We start from the raw sequence: 3,900 nt of genomic DNA, 5'->3' as shown, positions 1-3,900 counted from the left end.
TAGTAGTGTAAACGACCGGAATTACGACAGAGGGTTCAAAAACTACTATAGGTAGGCAGTGGTTGCCGACCTCTCATATTGTTCAAAACTTATGTATTCATATGATTTTGGCAATTGTATGAGTAAATTAAATAATATACATATGAAAATGATTAATTATTATATGTATAAGGGAAAAAATGCTGAAATATTCCCACATTCTCTTAGTATTATAGAGAAAATCCATTATAGTGAGAGGGTATAGTAGTGTAAACGACCGGAATTACGACAGAGGGTTCAAAAACTACTATAGGTAGGCAGTGGTTGCCGACCTCTCATATTGTTCAAAACTTATGTATTCATATGATTTTGGCAATTATATGATTAAATTAAATAATATACATATGAAAATGGTTAATTATTATATGTATATGGGAAAAAATGCTGAGATATTCCCATATTCTCTTAGTATTATAGAGAAAAGCCATTATAGTGAGAGGGTATAGTAGTGTAAACGACCGGAATTACGACAGAGGGTTCAAAAACTACTATAGGTAGGCAGTGGTTGCCGACCTCTCATATTGTTCAAAACTTATGTATTCATATGAATTTGGCAATTATATGAGTAAATTAAATAATAAACATATAAAAATTAATATTTATTATATGTATAAAAAAAAAAATAATCATATTATATATGAATAATGGAAAAAAAATGAAATGTTCCTATAATCTCTTAATATATAAGAGAATAGACCGTATGTTGGGTGGCAAACGGAATTGAAAATACCCGCTTTGAGGACAGCGGGTTCAAAAACTACTATAGGTAGGCAGTGGTTGCCGACCTCCCGCATTATTCGAAATATTTATTTCGGATTATGTTTATATTGGTTACATAAAATAAAGTATATTATTATCCGTACAAATTTGTTTCTCAGTTCTATAGAACACGGGACTTGGCTCCGCGGATAATAGGAATATACGCTTTTTAGATAATATCGTTGAAACAAAAGTCAAGTTTCTATTATATATAGAATAACAAATCGTTTCCATATATTATCGTTAATTTTTGGAGGCAGGCAAATATTAATTTATTACCTGCCGTATAGTTGGATTATTATATCGTTACGGTATAATACAAATATGGATTCTTATGAAAGAAATATAAAATTATATATTAAATGTGGAAATATTATCATATGCGCTTGGTTTTATGTTATATATTACCAGAGAGATATATGAAAAGAGATAAATTTTAAATTTATCTTCAAAATGCAAATGATTTAACTTAATATTTATATTGGTTAAACAAAAATTGTACATGTGTGGATACAATAATTATGTATGTTGGAAATAAAATGATATTTTATAATGAAATATGTATATATAAAAAGATAAAATTATAGAAACATATATATTACAATAATTATATGAAATTCTTGTTATATTGGTAAAACAAGTATAAATTAAAAATGAAAATATGGATTACGAATGCTATATAAAAATGGCCGTAATCGAATAGATTTTTTACTTATATTTATATATTTAAAATTTTACCCAAAGGCGAAATATTGAATTTTATTCAATATAATAAAATCATGGAATTATATAAAGTGAAAAATCTATATATCTATTATATTGCTTATTTCGATTCAAAAAATATGAATGGAATATGAAGGAAAAACATTATTCTGGTTGATCCTGCCAGTAGTTATATGCTTGTCTCAAAGATTAAGCCATGCATGTCTAAGTACACACGAATTAAAAGTGAAACCGCAAAAGGCTCATTATATCAGTTATGGTTCCTTAGATCGTTAACAGTTACTTGGATAACTGTGGTAATTCTAGAGCTAATACATGCAATTAAAACATGAACCTTATGGGACATGTGCTTTTATTAGGCTAAAACCAAGCGATCGCAAGATCGTTATATTGGTTGAACTCTAGATAACATGCAGATCGTATGGTCTTGTACCGACGACAGATCTTTCAAATGTCTGCCCTATCAACTTTTGATGGTAGTATCTAGGACTACCATGGTTGCAACGGGTAACGGGGAATCAGGGTTCGATTCCGGAGAGGGAGCCTGAGAAACGGCTACCACATCTAAGGAAGGCAGCAGGCGCGTAAATTACCCACTCCCAGCTCGGGGAGGTAGTGACGAAAAATAACAATACAGGACTCATATCCGAGGCCCTGTAATTGGAATGAGTACACTTTAAATCCTTTAACAAGGACCAATTGGAGGGCAAGTCTGGTGCCAGCAGCCGCGGTAATTCCAGCTCCAATAGCGTATATTAAAGTTGTTGCGGTTAAAACGTTCGTAGTTGAACTTGTGCTTCATACGGGTAGTACAACTTACAATTGTGGTTAGTACTATACCTTTATGTATGTAAGCGTATTACCGGTGGAGTTCTTATATGTGATTAAATACTTGTATTTTTTCATATGTTCCTCCTATTTAAAAACCTGCACTAGTGCTCTTAAACGAGTGTTATTGTGGGCCGGTACTATTACTTTGAACAATTAGAGTGCTTAAAGCAGGCTTCAAATGCCTGAATATTCTGTGCATGGGATAATGAAATAAGACCTCTGTTCTGCTTTCATTGGTTTTCAGATCAAGAGGTAATGATTAATAGAAGCAGTTTGGGGGCATTAGTATTACGACGCGAGAGGTGAAATTCTTGGACCGTCGTAAGACTAACTTAAGCGAAAGCATTTGCCAAAGATGTTTTCATTAATCAAGAACGAAAGTTAGAGGTTCGAAGGCGATCAGATACCGCCCTAGTTCTAACCATAAACGATGCAGCTAGCAATTGGGTGTAGCTACTTTTATGGCTCTCTCAGTCGCTTCCCGGGAAACCAAAGCTTTTGGGCTCCGGGGAAGTATGGTTGCAAAGCTGAAACTTAAAGGAATTGACGGAAGGGCACCACCAGGAGTGGAGCCTGCGGCTTAATTTGACTCAACACGGGAAACTTACCAGGTCCGAACATAAGTGTGTAAGACAGATTGATAGCTCTTTCTCGAATCTATGGGTGGTGGTGCATGGCCGTTCTTAGTTCGTGGAGTGATTTGTCTGGTTAATTCCGATAACGAACGAGACTCAAATATATTAAATAGATATCTTCAGGATTATGGTGCTGAAGCTTATGTTAGCCTTCATTCATGGTGGCAGTAAAATGTTTATTGTGTTTGAATGTGTTTATGTAAGTGGAGCCGTACTGTTGGTTTGTCCCATTATAAGGACACTAGCTTCTTAAATGGACAATTGCGTCTAGCATAATGAGATTGGAGCAATAACAGGTCTGTGATGCCTTAGATGTCTGGGCTGCACGCGCGCTACAATGAAAGTATCAACGTGTATTTCCTAGACCGAGAGGTCCGGGTAACCGCTGAACCACTTTCATGCTTGGGATTGTGAACTGAAACTGTTCACATGAACTTGGAATTCCCAGTAAGTGTGAGTCATTAACTCGCATTGATTACGTCCCTGCCCTTTGTACACACCGCCCGTCGCTACTACCGATTGAATTATTTAGTGAGGTCTCCGGACGTGATCACTGTGACGCCTTGCGTGTTACGGTTGTTTCGCAAAAGTTGACCGAACTTGATTATTTAGAGGAAGTAAAGTCGTAACAAGGTTTCCGTAGGTGAACCTGCGGAAGGATCATTATTGTATAATATCCTTATCGTTAATAAATATTTGTTATAATACAAATAAATACAATTTACCAAAATAAAATATTACAAAATGATTCCACGGAATCAAAAGTTAAGTCAAAATAAAATGAAGATGGCTTTTATTTATATGTGGGGCTTGGCAACCTCATAAAAAGACTTTTAACATTATTAATGTTGCTGTGCGTTTTGTGGCAGTACTTACTACAACAACGGCGTTTCTATACAAAACAAATTCTCGA

General features: G+C 34.7%; 1 non-coding gene across 1 annotated transcript; it reads left to right on the top strand.

Annotated features, from left to right (window-relative positions):
• Positions 1-1,667: 1,667 nt before the first annotated feature.
• LOC116803515 lies at positions 1,668-3,653 on the top strand. The gene has a single exon (XR_004363635.1). It is a non-coding gene; the product is annotated as a small subunit ribosomal RNA (ribosomal RNA).
• The last annotated feature ends 247 nt before the right edge of the window (positions 3,654-3,900 follow it).

Source organism: Drosophila sechellia, unplaced genomic scaffold (genome assembly GCF_004382195.2).
Source record: "Drosophila sechellia strain sech25 unplaced genomic scaffold, ASM438219v1 Y_427, whole genome shotgun sequence".
NCBI lineage: Eukaryota > Metazoa > Arthropoda > Insecta > Diptera > Drosophilidae > Drosophila > Drosophila sechellia.
This window is presented reverse-complemented; position numbering and strand designations above follow the sequence as displayed.